Source organism: Cervus elaphus, chromosome 14 (genome assembly GCF_910594005.1).
Source record: "Cervus elaphus chromosome 14, mCerEla1.1, whole genome shotgun sequence".
NCBI lineage: Eukaryota > Metazoa > Chordata > Mammalia > Artiodactyla > Cervidae > Cervus > Cervus elaphus.
Genome location: NC_057828.1, coordinates 6,457,146 through 6,472,134, shown reverse-complemented (window position 1 = coordinate 6,472,134; position 14,989 = coordinate 6,457,146). Strand labels below are relative to the sequence as shown.

The following is a 14,989-nucleotide window of genomic DNA, read 5'->3' as shown; positions in this document are numbered from 1 at the left end:
GGGGCTCTCAAGAGTCTTCTCCAACACCCCAGTTCAAAAGCATCAATCCTTCAGTGCTCAGCTTTCTTTATAGTCCAACTCTCACATCCATACATGACTACTGGAAAAACCATAGCTTTGACTAGACGGACCTTTTGTTGGCAAAGTAATGTCTCTGCTTTTTAATATCCTGTCTAAGTTTGTCATAGCTTTTCTTCCAAGGAGCAAGCGTGTTTTAATTTCATGGCTGCAGTCACCATCTGCAGTGATTTTGGAGCCCAAGAAAATAAAGTCTGTCGCTGTTTCCATTGTTTTCCCATCTATTTGCTATGAAGTGATGGGACTGGATGCCATGATCTTACTGCAAATGCAAATACAGATATGGTATCCCCCAGTCAAACTCATTAACTCACTGCTGCCCCAAAATTGAAGCTGAAATCCATGACCTGGCTGGAAGCCCTGTGTGATGCAGCCTCAACTGCAAGACCATTTCTTACCCTCCCCTTGCGTTCTGCATTCCAGCCAACATGGGTAGGCTACCAGGTCTCATAGCACATAGAGCTCTACTGTGCTGACTTCTGCACAGATTGACTTCTGTCTGGAGCACTTTCTGCATCTGCCCTCTCTCATTAGGGTGTGCCAAGTATGACACATGTGCCCCCTTGTCTGTGCTCCTGAACACCACTCCCCTGTTACAGCACTTGTCACTATGAATTCATTCCAAAAGTCACTCCTCTGTACTCTCATAAAAAGGAAGGTACTGAACGGGAAGGTGCCTCTTCTTGTTTATTCCTAGAGTATAGCATAATGGCTAAAACATAGCAGACGCTCAGAACCATGTGATAGATGGATGCAAAATGAGCAGATGAATGCCTGAATAAAACAAACCACTTGGTTCACATGTTTTAGACCTCGTGTTTCCCCATGAAACCGCCAGGCGGCGCAGGAGGGCACATGCTTTGGACCTGGGAACTGTGAAGGCTTTCAATCAGCGGGGGACAAGGTTCCCTCCCTACACAGGCGCTGCTCTCTGGCCAGGGAACCATTCAGCTGTGAGTGAGTTAAGAAAGAAGAAAAGCTCCCAAGGGAGCTTTTTTTTGGCCTGAAAACCTCACAGGAGGTCTCTGCTTCTTCCTCTTCTCTAAGATGACCCTTACACTGTCTCAAAAAGAGTCTGCGATTGCCCCTCCGTGGTTCCTCACCTCCAAAGACTAGACTCAGGTTGTCCATCTGAAACCTTAGTGCTGAGGGAACCAGCAGAGGCTCAGCATTCCTTCCAGGAGGACGGTGGGGATGACTCCAGTTTTGGCTCTGAGACCACCATGTTTTGTTCAGGAGCCGCCAAGTGGTAGGAAGTGATGGGAAAGAGAAGGGTATCTTTTTCTGGGAATCTTGATATAAACAGGAAGCCAGAAGCTATTCATTAACTAGATACATATTAGCAGGAAGAGAGGCCAATTATCTGCAGTGTCTTTACCCACAATTTAAAAAACACAGTAGGAAAAGAACAGAGAAATAATCTCATTTAGCTACTTGACAATTCTCTTTCCCTTTTCCCTTGGAATCCAACTTTTCCGATAAAATCTTTAAAGAGGAAGATAATTTAAAGATTATTTAGCTTTATGGAATCGCCTTACTTCTCAGATGAGGAAAACAAGAGCCTAGAAAGGGGAAGTGATGTCCTCAATGTCACCTCATACACGGCTTTGTGGCAAAACTAAGAAAAGAACCCAGGTCTCATGACTGGTAGCCCAGGATTTTTCTATCAAATTTCCCTGTCTCTCCATATGTATGACAATTACCAAGCAAAGTTGCAATTTAAAAAAGAAATGTATAGTTTGGCAGTATCTAAAAAATTAAACATAAAATTACCATATGACCCCATATTTCTGCTCTGAAGTATATGCCCTAAAGAATTAAAATCAGGGACATGAACAAGTACATGCATGCTGCATGCTAAGTTGCTTCCGTCGTGTCCGACTCTTTGTGACCCCACAGACTGTAGCCCTCCAGTCTCCTCTGTCCATGGGATTCTCCAGGCAAGAATACTGAAGTGGAATGCCACGACCTCCTCCAGGGGATCTTCCTGAGCCAGGGATCAAATACCACATCTCCTGCAGCACTTGCACTGCAGGCAGATTCTTTACCACTGAGCCACCAGGGAAGCCCCAAACAAGTACATGTACACACATGTTCACAGCAGCATCATTCGCAATAGCCAAGGGGTTGAACCAGCCCAAATGTCCATCAAGAGATAAATGAATAAACAATTGCTGGTTATAGGTGGGAGAAGCAGACCAGCCGGGGCGGGGCTCACGGGTGGAACTGTCAGGGCCCTTCAAGGGGAATGCCACTAACTACGGAGCATCCCGTTGAGGAATAAGGAAAGCCGCATATCCTTGAAAGGGCAGATGAAGGCTGCAGAAGGGGGTGGTGATGACTGTCTTGGAAAGGTGGAGGAGGGTGTGGAATTTTTCTGGTTAGCTTCATGGGGGCAAAAAAAGGATCAAATGAGAAGAAATTCCAGAGAGGCAGCTGCTTCTCTGAGATGCAGAGAAGAATAATCTAATAAATATAGCCATCATACAAAACCATCCATGAAAATGAAACACCACCCACACAAGCTACCACTATGATACATTTGAACAATCCTTTTATATTGAATTAAATAGGTAAGAGGTGAACTATACGGATATAAAATACATTAAAGGGAGGTCTACTGCAGGGGGAGAGAGTAAGGAAAAGAACAACAATAAATAAAACCAAAAGAGAAATCTTGTATGAATTGAGGTATACTATGAACTAGGGACTATGATTAATTCAAGTCTTGTATATCTGAGATCCCCACACCCAAACCCACTGTGTGAAAAGTAAATAAACGAAAGAGAAGAAGAAAAGAGAATAGAGTCACCCAAACATGAAGTGTTCTGCATGTGACACTGTTTTTCATAAAGAATGCAATGGCATTTGGTCAGGTGTGTTCCTGCCCCCGTGGGAAGGCATCTGGACACTCATCAGGATCACCTGGGCACCACTGTAAACACACAAACCCCTGCACCCTCAAACTTCTAGGCATGGACCAAATCAAGCCTGCAGATGAGAAAAGCCTTTTCCAATGTGAAGGCCTTTAGAACCATTGTCATTTTACATGAGGATGCTTCACATACTTGGGCAACCTTCCTGAAGGTAAGGCCTTTATATCTGCAAGCCCTGTGGGAGATACGAATTCAAAATATCTAAGAAAGGGCCTAGGGAAGTACATGTGAGTTGAGTGATGATCAGCCACTGGTGGGGACACCTGGAAATGACAGCCACTTTTGGCCAAGTTCAAGAGCAGTGGCCATGCAGAAAGACCACCTGGGTTTGAAGCTGCTCCCTGCTTACAAGGTGGGGATCGGGGCAAGTAATGAACCTTCAGGTCTTGGCATTTCTGATCTGAAAACTGCAGATAATAGGAGCACCTGTTTTACAGGGCTGCAATTGTGACTTCATACCCAAATCCTATACAAAGCACTTAAAGCTTGGGGCAAAAGCTCAAGAAATGTTAGCTGCTGCTACCCAGCAGGCTTTGAACTACCTCCAGGACACGACCAGCAACAACCCCAAGGAGCAATGCTACTTATTCAGCCACAGTCACTTTCTGCTTTTCTGTTTTTCCTTTTTTGTGGGTCCTGGTTTGCTTTCCTTCCCCAGACTGGGGGGCCCCTGGTGTTGATTCCTCAAGCTGTCCCCGGCAGATGGATGAGAGGACTGCAAGCTGCTGCAGTCGGGAGCTCCCCACATTCTTACAGCCCCATTCTGAGCAGGCTGTATTGGTGGTCACAACACATCTGAAGTGACGGGGAGAAAAGACAGGCTGTGCTGAGACACAGCCCACTTGGCAGCTCCACACCCCTGGCAGCAGAATCCGCCATGGACTTCTGGGCAGCAGTCAGCCAGTCATTCGATCACTCACCAGACCTGGGTTCAGAGAACGAATAGGGACAAGAGACGGACACGGGGACAGGGGACCAGCTCTACTGTCACAGAGCTTTCAGTGTTCCAGTGGGGAAGTCAGGAAATAAACATGGAACGTCAGTAACAACAAAGTGAGGCACCGGTAAGCGCAAAGAAGAAAACACAGTCTGACCTGCACACGATGTTTACAGCTGCCTTTTCCATAATTGCCAAAACTGGAAGCAACCAAACTGTCTTTCAGTAGGTGAGTGGGTAAATCAACTGTAGTCCGTCCAGACAAATGGAATATATTTTAACACTAAAAAAGAAATGAGCTATTAAGACATGAAAAGACATGGAGGAAACAAAGGCATATTAGCAAATGAAAGAAGCCAATCTGAAAAAGCTATATACTATATGATTCCATAGTTAACTACGGGACATTCTGGAAAAGGTGAAACTGTGGAGACGATAAAAAGTTCAGACAATGAAAAGATGTGGAGAGGAGGAGTGATAAACAGGTGGAGCACGGAGGATTTTTAGGGCAATGAAACTACTCTTACGATACTCTAATAGTTTCATCATAATTTCTCAAAATCCACAGAATGCACACCACCAGGAGCGAGTCCCACTGTAAACTATGAACTTTGGGTGATAATGATATGTCAGCGTAGCCTCATCAACTGTAATGAAGGTGCCGCTTTGGTGGGAATGATGATGACAGGGGTGACTGTGCATGTGTAGAGGCAGGAGGCAAAAGGGAAATCTCTGTACCTTCTGCTATTTTGCTGTGAATTTAAAAGTGCTCTATTAAAAAAAAAAAAAAAAAGAGGAAACCACAGTAGGGTGATGTGATAAAAGGAAGTGAACAGCCAAGGAAGGCCTCTGTGAAAAGGTATCATTTGACCAAGATCTAAACAGCAAGAAGGAGTCAATATTGTAAAGATGCGTCATAAAAACATTCCAGGCAGGGAGAAGTGTCTGTGCAAAGGCCCTGTGGCAAGAAGCAGACGGGGACACGCAAGGAAGTGAAAGAAACCAGTCTAGCTGGAGTCTGGAGGGCACGTGTGGAACAGAACAAGTCAAGAGTCAGAGATGGAGACGAGATATACTCCCAGAGGGCTGAAGGTCAAAGGAAGGAGCTAAATTATGTTCCAAGCATCTAAGGAAGCTATTGCAGGGTTCTAAGTGGTGGACTGACCCGATGAGATTTGCTTGTAAAGACTACTCTGGCTTCTGTGTGGAAGACAGAACGTAGATGGAAGAAAAGTGGAAGCAAGGAGGCCATGCGGAAAGTGCTGTGGCCTCTGGGGTGAGGCCAGCTCCTCGGCTTCCAAACCCAGAAACATCACCATTCAGCAAAACCACCCAATGCAACCAGCCTCATGGCCATCCTGGGGTTTCACACAAAGTATCCCAAGTGGTGAGGGTGGAGCTGAAAGAGTTCTCGAGTCTCCTAGTGCTGGGTTTTTGTGTTGGGTCCAGAGGAGCAGGGTGGGTTCTCTGGAAGTGCCTCGGGCCTTCTCCACGGGGTGGGGGGGGAGTGGCTAGCGGCTTTACAGTCCTTATTGTACCTTGGGCTTTTGCACACAAGGTTTATTTGAGAAAAGGATTCTGGGTTAGTAAAACAATGAACTGAAAACCCCTGTGCTGCTGAAGGCATGTCTAACTCCCCAAATGCTGAAACCCTGTGCCTGGTGGCAAGCACTCGTGGGTGTCACAGCAGAACGCAGGCGTGAGGAACAGCACATCAGGCCGGGGTTGCAGCGCTGGACCAGAAACCATCTGGCTTCCTGGGGCCAGGGCTTCCGCATCGAGGCCTGTGGCGGCTTCTCAGGAGGGCTTCAAGATCCCAACACCCTCGGACAACCCGTGTCCATCCCCAGCCCAGCCCAGCCCATCACGTCTCAAGGTGGGCTCTGGAAGCCTTCCCCGATCAGGCCCTTGCCTACCTGCCCAGCCTCATCCCCAGCCCCTCCACTCACCCCAGTTATACTGAATTACTTCTAATTCTCTGAATTGTCCTCATTCACTGACTACAGGCTTTCCGATTTTTTCTTTTTTACCAGTATCTCCAACTCAAGATCAACCAGGGAAAGACAAGTACGTTTCCCAGACCAATCACTTAGGATGGCTGCTTCTACGCAGTCCGCTTCCAGGTGCTCCTGTCAGCGCACACCCAGAGCCTTCCCTTTCTTTCTCTAAAAGCTTGTCCTCTCCCCTCTCTGCCTTTAAGTCTCTGCCAAGGCAAGTGATGGTGGCCAACTCCCCTGCTGTAGTTCACTCTGAATAAAGAGCCGCTGCTTGTGCTCACTTGGCTGGCATTTATTTTCACACCAGCTTTACACAAATCACTCTCTTTTCCTAGTCTGCCTTTTCTGTTCTTTCACCCAACTGTCTGTTATCTTTCAGGTGCAGGTCAGGTGACACCACCTTTGGGAAGCCTCCCTTGGTTTCCCCGGACCACCAAGCCTGGATCCGGTCCTTACCCTCTGTGCTCTCAGAGAATGCTGGGATATACCCGATGTAATGAGTTCTAGGTCCGGGAGTAGAATGTGGTCTTCCAACTACGCAATGAGTTCCTTGAGGATGGGGGACAGTGTCTTATTCAACCCACACAATGTCAAGCACACAGAGAACCTCGTGGACGTTTATTGAATGTTTATCCAGCACCCGTGTTCTCCCCCTCCCATCCACAGTATCTGTATTCATTAGCTAGCACTGCCATTACAAAGTACCACAGACCGGAAACTCACTGTCTCAGAGTTCTGGAAGCTGGCAGTCCAAGATCAGAGTGTCAGCAGGGCTGGTTTCTCGTGAGGGCTCTCTCCTTAGCTTGCAAATGCCTGCCTTCCTGCAGTGTCCTCACATGGCCTTTCCTTTGTGCAAACACACCCCTGGTGCTTCCTCCTCTTCTTATAAGGACACCAGTCCTACTGGATGAGAGCCCACCCTATTGACATCATTCAACGTCAATTGCTTCTTTACAGACCCAATCTCCAAATACAGTTACATGTGGGTTGACCTTCAACATATGAATTTTAAGAGGGGCACAATTCAGTCCAGAGTAGTACAGATATTTTTCTTCAGTGAATTTGTCCCTAAAGTGATCCTACCCAATTCTAGGGTTGGGCTGTGATTAGCATAAAAAAATAGCACTTTCTAACTCTCACCGCTATGGCTGGTTTAGGAATGGACACCTGGATAGCCAGAGGCACTGGGCTTCATGGAGACTTCTGCTAAAAACTCTGGGAAAGACAAGTTTTCCCCTCTCTTGAACGAATGCAGTGAGGGCGCCCCCAACAGGAGAGGGTGGAGCTTCAGGGAGAGGCGGTGGGGGTCTCCGAGTGCACCGTGGAGACACTCCAACACTGAAGAAAGCAGAGAAGACACAGTGAGACCCGACCCTTTGCGTCACCATCTCAGTCACTGAGGGAGCGTTTCCTGAAGAAAGCCCAACTTGGGGACTTTAAATTACATGTGTGTTTATATTAAAAATTCTTCTGAATTTTTAAGCCAGCTGCAGTTGTTTTCTATCACTTGCAACTGAGAGTGCTATCAGAATCAGAAATGCGCCTGGAATATCCGCTGAACCCACACGCTTCCCAAGATCTTCACTCTCTGTATTAAAGAAGCATATCCCCCTCTTCCTGCCTGCCTCAGCCTGGACCCGGCCCCATTCCTCTGCCGGGTCCCTGACCACCAACTCTCTACTCTCTTGAAGGTTTCCAAACTCTTCTTAACTGGCTCTCTGCCTCAGCAGAGAAACATCTTCAAGTTCTCTCATAATGAAACCAAAAGATCATTCTCTGTATTCCATAGCTCCCTATAGGTACCTAATTTTTTCTTTCTTCTCATGAAAGTTTGTTTTTTTTCCCCAGTAGAGGTCAATGCCTTCTATGTTTGCTGATTTTGTTCCCATTCATTACTCCTCCAACCATACCCAGAACCTCTCCTGTCTGGACCCGCACTGGCCTCCAGATGGCCAGATTCAGGGTTTTCAGTCTTTATCTTGCCAGGCCTCTTGGAGGCAGTAACAAGTGTTAATCACCCCACCCGTCCTGCGTCCTTCAGAACATCCTTTCCTCCTCGTCAGCCTCTGAAACCCCACTCTGGGGGCCCGTTTTCTTTCCGGCCCTTCCAGCCTCCATGGCAGCACTGATCACACCGCTGGATCCTCTTCTTCTGCCTGACGTCCCCAGTGTCTTCACTGGGCCCCTGACCTTCCATCTCTCTTCTGTGTTTGCTGGTGACCTAAGTCACCAAGCCAGACACTTGGAATCACTTACCTCCCGCTTCTTCTCACACCTCACATCCAGGCACCAAGGCCCCTGGACTGTCTCCCTCCGGGTGTTTCTCATTCCCCCTCCCTTCAGCACATTCCCAGTTGCTTACCTCTGATAAACATCATGTCTCATTGCAATAAGCTCCCATCTGGTCTCCTTCCAATCCATTTTCCATGTTGCTATTACAGTGATTTTTCTAAATCCCCACCTGATCATGTCACCGCTCTGCTGAAAACCTTCCCATTTCTCCCCATCGCTCTATGTAAGATCAAATCCAAACTACTGGACATAACATACAAGGCTGTTTAAGATCAGGTTTCTGGAGTCCCCTCCAAGCCCACCCAAACCCTAAACGCTTCCTTGTGCGTTAGTTGCTCAGTTGTGTCTGACTCTTTTGTAGCCCCATGGACTGCAGACCACCAGGTTCCTCTGTCCATGAATTCTCCATGCAAGAATACTGGAGTGGGTAGCCATTCCCTTCTCCAGGGGATCTTCCTGACCCAGAGATCAAGTATGTCACACTGTATTCAACCTCCATACTTTATCAATGCCAGCCCCTGTGCCTGTAAAGGCCTTCCCTCCTTGTCGTGTGATTAATTCCCACTCAGTCCTCAAGACTCATTGCTCAGACATCTTCTGCACAGTAAAGAATTCCTTGTGCCCTTCCATGCCCCCTACCCGCAGCAGAGCTGGGAGTCCCTCTCATCTCCACCATAGCTTAAATCACATCTCTGGGCACTTAGCACACGGGCAAAACTGTATGATTAAACTAAGGGTTGGAGGCCTTTTCTGTAGAAGTCTAGATAATAAGTATTTTAGGCTTCATAAGACAGTTTCTGTCACAAGTGCTGAACTTTACCATTACAAAGTGAGGACCACCATAGACAAGAAGTGAGTGGATGGGTGTGGCTATGTTCTAACGAAACTTTATTTACAAAACAGGCAGTGGACTGGGATTGGCCCAGGGGCTGTCGGTTGCTCACCACTGGCTTAAGCTTTCTCCCATCTTTGTGGAATTCTTGAGGTTCAGACCATGCCCTGCTCATTTTTGAGTCCCCAGTGCCTGGCAGGGTCCCTGGCAGGAAATATTTATGGAAAGGAAGATCCAAGTAAAGGTCTCAGTCCTGCCACTTATCTTTTGTAAACTACTTGTTTTCCAAAGCTTTTTTAAAATCTCATAAATGGAAATAAGTATTCCTGCTTTGTCTGCTGCAGATGGCGGCTGTGAGAATCACATGAATAATGCATCGGAACACGAAGCACGGTGCAAACGGAAGCTGTTTCAACGTTCACGTGACTCCACGGCACAGACCTTTATCGTGTGAGTCTGAACCCAGGAGAGGGCCTATGATCTACCCGCCCGTCGCTCCACCCATCTGGGGGGTGGTGTGGGGCTCAGCCACAGCGCACTCTCTGCCCCACCGCATCCTCAGGCTCTGGGGACACGCCCAGGGGTGAGGTTGCTCAACCATTTCTCCTCTCCCCATCGCTCCTCTCGCCTCGTCCTAGCTTCCAGGCTTCATAGTTGCCCCGGGGCAGGTGTGAAAGAGACTGTGCTAGTGACAGATGAATGGCTTGATGGCCTCTGAGGCCTCCCAGAGACTGGAGGATGTTCTCTGGGTTAGAATCAACAGGGGTAGAAGCTGATGACAGACTGGTAGTGGATGGTGAGGAGGAGGATGGCATCAAGGTTTCTAGGCTGGAAGACCGGATGGGATGACACTCATAACTGGCATCAAGAATTAAGAAAGGGGAAAAGTCTGGAAGTGACTAGGGCTAGGGAGATCATGAGCTCGGAACCAAATATGCCTGGTTCGAAATGCCCAGGGCTGTGAACTAAACGCCTCTGCAGGTAGTCTGAGGCTTTTCTGAATTACTGCCTGCAGAAATGCACAGCAACAGATTATGCTACAGGGCCACGTGCCAGCAGCTAGCTCTTAGAATAAATTAATGAAATGACTAGAATAGTACTACAAGAACCAACTAAGGAATACACTCACACATCACTGCCACAGGGTATTGTGGGGGGAACAGAGAGATAATAAAAGCCCAACCGAGCCAACGCAAAACTCAGCCATCCTGCATCAGATTAAAAAAACAAACACGCAGCAGGGTTTATTACTGAGGCTGCCTGGAAGCAACCTGTCCAGAAATCAGAGAAAGGAGCTGAAACAAAAGAGCAAATAGAAGCCCATCAAAACAAGGAGTGGGGCAGGGCCATGTGTGTGGGGTCTGAAAAGAACTCAGGAGTATCCCAGGCCAGGCCACGGGCTCCCTGAAGACAGGCAGGCAGGCCCTCTTAGGGGAACTCAGGACTAGGACATAAGGAATTTCTTGTCGTTTGTTTCCAGTACCAACCAGGAACAGTTGCAAATGATGTATACATAAATATAAATCCAAGTGGCTCAGGTTATATAAATGTAGAATATATATAACTTGTAATAATCACATTTTCACTCACTTTTCATTTTTCTTTCTTCAAGAATAGAGAAAGAGCTGGTATGTGTCCTCTATTACGTTTGTTTTGGCAGAAAAAAAAGCCGAGGAGCTGACTTAAGAGACAAAAGCTACACTCTGTGCACCACTCAAGCCCTGTGACCTGGCTCCCACCCCAGGCGGCCGCTTCTCCTGCAGGGCCAGCCTGGGCCTCGCACCCCCCGCCCCCCAGACCAGCCAGGTAGTTTCTGGACCTCTGGCCATCTCTGTGAAGGCTGAAGTGCTCCTCCCTTACCTCTCTAAGTGCAAACGCCCCTCCTCGCCGAGGCCCTCAGTGGCAACCCCCCTGCAGCGCAGACCCTACCTTCCCAATGAAAGTGGGCTGCGATTTCCCTGTACCCCCAGCACGCTCTGTTCCAGGGGTCATACATATCCTCCTGCTGGTGAGACTAGTTGTTCCTACATCCATCTCCTGCATCAGACTCTGAACTTCCTGAGTCTGTTTTGTCTCCCTCAGTAGCGAACCAGTACAATAAATATTCGTGGAGTGAGTGAACAGCCATCTTATCAGATACTTCCTCTTATTGCATCCATCCATCCATCAAGAATTAGTGTATTAGAAATTCTTGATTAAATCATATATAATAAAACTGCTGTTACAGCATACACTTGAGTAATAAAAATAATAGCAATAACCTAGTAACATCTATTAAGCATCCCATGAAGTAGACAGACCTTGTCCCTGCTCAGCAGACACACTCATCCCTTTTCCCTGAAATCCACCCGTTCTGTCTGATCTCAGTCAGGACCTCCCTGTTTCCTCCCTCCATCCTGCAGACAGACTCTCAGAACTAGGGATTCGGGGGCTGCAGGCACTGACCCCAGAATGGCCATCTCTCCTGTTCCCAGCCTCCCTGCACGCTCATCCCAAGGGTTTCAGCTCAGCTACCCTGATCCTGAGGTCACCTTCTGCAGAGGGTCACCCTGGGCACTGGGGAGGACCCTCCTCCCTGCTCCCCTCCTTCCACGGGTCCACAGCTCCCTTCCATCTCTCACGCCAAGGGAGGAACCAGGCAACAGATGGTGACCTCAGCCCGCGTGCTCCCTCCACTCACAGGCATCTGAAGGCCGGACGGGTTTCCTAGGAAACTCAAATGCCCCGTACTGGTGATTCCCAGCCTCTCCCAAAGAGAGCACCAAGCAGGGAGGAGGAAGACAGAGGGGAAGACGAGACCGATGGGAAGCGGCAGGAGGAGCTCCATGCCTTCCTCCCAAGTTTCCCCAGCGAAGCTAGATGCTTCGTATCTCTCCTTCACCCCCAACAAGATGGCCACAGCCTCAGCATCTTCACAAAGTTTCGCTGCCCATGCAATCCTTGCCCCTCTCCCTTTCGGGGTTGTAACCACGCGAACCCTCCTGGGCCCCCGGACTTGACAGCCTAAGAGAGCACTCACCAGCCTGCTTCTTCATCTGCCTCTCCCCTGCCCAGGAGAGGAGGCCCGCTTCCTCCCTGCGTGGGGTCCAACCAGTTGTCCTCTAGGATTTTCCAACAGCTAAGGACACCTTGTATGTGGCTGCAAGCCCCCTTCCCCCTCCTCCCTTCTCAGGGCTGGAGGAGGGTGGTCTCCATCTGCTGGGTGGCTGCGTTGCATGCTTGGCTCCCTGGCATTGTCAGAGGGAGGATCCGGGAGGAGAGAGGGGCTGTGTTCAACCACTCAGAGGGCTCCCTTGGTGGCAGGGGCACCGGCAGGTCTGGCCCCGCCTCGCCCTGCCTGAGGTCACAGGGTCTCAGCAGGAGTGGGGGATGGGGAACAACAGTATCAGGTGACCCCGATTCCCACCAGGGGAGGTGGCGGAGGGGGACACCTGGGTTTAGGATTAAGGATTTGGCTGAAAACAACTGTTTCCTGCCCAACACCCAGAACTAATCTATTGGTTGAAACCTGAACCTCTAGGCTATTTATTAACCTGGGAACGAGGGAAGGAGGGGGCAGGAAAGGAGAAAGAGGGAAGAGACCTTCCCCTTGAGGTGCCCACCATGACTTTCCACTGAAGTTCTCATGCTCCCTCCAGGCTGTCGGGCACAGAGCATGGGCAGGCGCCTTGGTGCTCACAAGCCAACGGGCGGCCCTGCCGCACGTGCAGGCTGCGCCCACCACGAACGTGTCCCCCTTCTGGGCAGGAGGTGCCCCCCTCTCTGCGGGGGGCAGAGCCGGCTGGGACACTAAGTCAGCAGAGCTTGGACAGGGCGACCTGCTGCATGGCCCTGCACGGCTGGCTTGCGTGCGTCCACCAGAAATCTTTTAACCTCCTGCTCATAAGGGATCTTTCAGTTCAGTTCAGTTCAGTCATGCAGTCGTGTCTGACTCTGCGATCCCATGAATCGCAGCACGCCAGGCCTCCCTGTCCATCACCAACTCCTGGAGATTACTCAAACTCATGCCCATCGAGTCGGTGCTGCCATCCAGCCATCTCATCCTCTGTCGTCCCCTTCTCCTCCCACCCCCAATCCCTCCCAGCATCAGGGTCTTTTCTAATGAGTCAACTCTTCCCATCAGGTGGCCAAAGTATTGGAGTTTCAGCTTCAACATCAGTCCTTCCAATGAACACCCAGGACTGATCTCCTTTAGGATGGACTGGCTGGATCTCCTTGCAGTCCAAGGGACTCTCAAGAGTCTTCTCTAACACCACAGTTCAAAAGCATCAATTTCTTGGTGCTCAGCTTTCTTCACAGTCCAACTCTCACATCCATACATGACCACTGGAAAAACCATAGCCTTGACCAGATGGACCTTTGTTGGCAAAGTAATGTCTCTGCTTTTTAATATGCTATCTAGGTTGGTCATAACTTTCCTTCCAAGGAGTAAGTGTCTTTTAATTTCATGGCTGCAGTCACCATCTGCAGTGATTTTGGAGCCCCCCAAAATAAACTCTGACACTGTTTCCATTGTTTCCCCACCTATTTGCCATGAAGTCATGGGCCAGATGTCATGATCTTAGTTTTCTGAATGTTGAGCTTTAAGCCAACTTTTTCACTCTCCTCTTTCACTTTCATCAAGATGCTTTTTAGTTCCTCTTCACTTTCTGCTATAAGGGTAGTTTCATCTGCATATCTGAGGTTATTGATATTTCTCCCGGCATTCCTGATTCCAGCTTGTGCTTGTTCCAGCCCAGCGTTTCTCATGATGTACTCTGCATAGAAGTTAAATAAGCAGGTGACAATATACAGCCTTGATGTACTCCTTTTCCTATTTGGAACCAGTCTGTTGTTCCATGTTCGGTTCTAACTGTCGCTTCCTGTCCTGTATACTGGTTTCTTAGGTTATTTTTATTTACTTTTCCCCCATCACCACAACGCTTCAATGAACACCCCTGTACATATAGCCCAATATATAGAGAAAGTGGGGAGGCTGCCTTATCCTGTCTCTTTGACCCCATGCCAACTGGGACCTGATGTATATGTCAGCCTGGTATAGAGAAGCAGCCCGCAGTATATACGTGACCAGGTCCACAGCCCAACCCTGGACAGCCCACCGCACAAGCCAGTAGTTGCTGGACACACTGGCAGGGACCGCACCGGTGCTGCAGCTTTCTGAGGCTCTCTGGGGCTGTGCAGTTTCTCCACATTATTATTATTGCTTACTTGCTCATCCTCCAAGATGCAGGGCGAGAAAACACACATGGGATGGAAAAGATTCTCAAATGTAGTCAGTGCCGCTGCCTGTTAGCTGATCAGACGCTGCACAGGGGCTGCCCTCAATACGGTTTGTGGATATCTTTTCCATTATTCTGGCTCCACTCACTGCCACTGCGTTAACTGAGCTCTGACCAGGCTCCTTACAAAGACTAGCAGGGAAAACAGACTGTAAAGGAAACAGAAGTTTCAAGTAGGGTATGCAGACAGAGTTCAGCTTGGAGACATCAGCTACAAAGACACAGGAAACAACCTTCCCTCAGTGGGGGCAGAAATTCTGCCACCTCCAGGAAGGAGAAGAGCCCCCACCTCTCCACAACTCAAGAGCCAGCTCTGCATTCATCTCCCTGTTTTCTACCCTCAGGGAGAAAGTTTCACAGCAATTAGACACACATCTTCTTCACAGCTGGAGGGAGAGGAGAGAGGGCTTGTGAAGCTCCCCACCCCCTCCACGTGGGGGAGAAGACAGCAGGATAGCAGAGCTGGCTCCCCTGCTAGCTGACGGCCTGTTAGCAAAGGAGAGAGAGGAAAGTAGTCATAACCTGTGGACACGATCCCATGCGTGCAAGCGTGTAGCCCAAGATTTGGGGAGGGTGAGGAGGGCCCTGGGTAGATGGAAAGAGAGAGACTGGCGATAGAAGGCCTGAAAGGGGGCTTG

At 49.0% G+C, this 14,989-nt stretch overlaps 1 protein-coding gene across 23 annotated transcripts in view; it reads right to left on the bottom strand.

Moving 5' to 3' along the window:
* NFASC (neurofascin) overlaps positions 1 to 14,989 on the bottom strand; it is a 197,746-nt gene that overhangs the window by 77,505 nt on the left and 105,252 nt on the right. Inside the window, exon 1 of one of the 23 annotated variants that reach the window (XM_043923847.1) lies at positions 4,109 to 4,201. The exons of the other annotated variants lie outside the window; for them this stretch is intronic. The gene's annotated coding sequence lies outside the window, so the exon portion shown is untranslated. Of the gene's footprint in view, positions 1 to 4,108; positions 4,202 to 14,989 lie in introns of those variants that run through there. 23 annotated transcript variants of the gene reach the window in all.